The following is a 689-nucleotide window of genomic DNA, read 5'->3' as shown; positions in this document are numbered from 1 at the left end:
GGTCAATGACTCCTTTCTGAGGCGCCTATCTGACAGCTTAACCTGGCATCCTGGGATCTATACTACCGACCAGGGGCCCATATCAGATATTACAGAGGGATTGTAGAGGATTATCTTGCCCTCTGACTACAATCCCATGCTGCTCATCTATGTGGACAATAATAATACTGTGAGGTTTGACTAGGGATGTAAATACTATTTAAAAAGTTAACCATTTAAATGATTTAAAATATTTCATTTAAATAGTTAACCAATTAAGCAACTGGGGCTGATCCTGCCAGCCAGCATGGCTGAGGCTGGAGTTGCTCCTGCCGGGGCCAGCACTGCTCCTGCCAAGTGGCATGGCTGGGCCCGCTCCAGCCAGTGTGGGATTAACGGTTAAGGCGGGTTAACCGGTAAGACTGTTACTGGTGAACATTTTACATCCCTAGATCTGACCCTGAGCAGATCAGACATGACTACAGGGCTCTGGGAGTAAGGATGAAGGAGCTTGTGGTGCAGGTGGTATTGTCTTCAATCCTTCCAGTCAAGGGTAGGGGCCCAGGCAGAGACAGATGCATCCTGGAGGTGAATGTCTGGCTGCCTAGATGGTGTTGCCAGGAGGTCTTCGGCTTCCTAGAACAGCATGCTGTGATCAAGGAAGCCGAAGGACTTCTGAGCAGAGATGGGGTCCACCTATTGAGGAAGGA

Source organism: Chelonia mydas, chromosome 3 (genome assembly GCF_015237465.2).
Source record: "Chelonia mydas isolate rCheMyd1 chromosome 3, rCheMyd1.pri.v2, whole genome shotgun sequence".
NCBI classification, from domain to species: Eukaryota; Metazoa; Chordata; order Testudines; family Cheloniidae; genus Chelonia; species Chelonia mydas.
Note: the sequence above shows the minus strand (reverse complement) of the source record.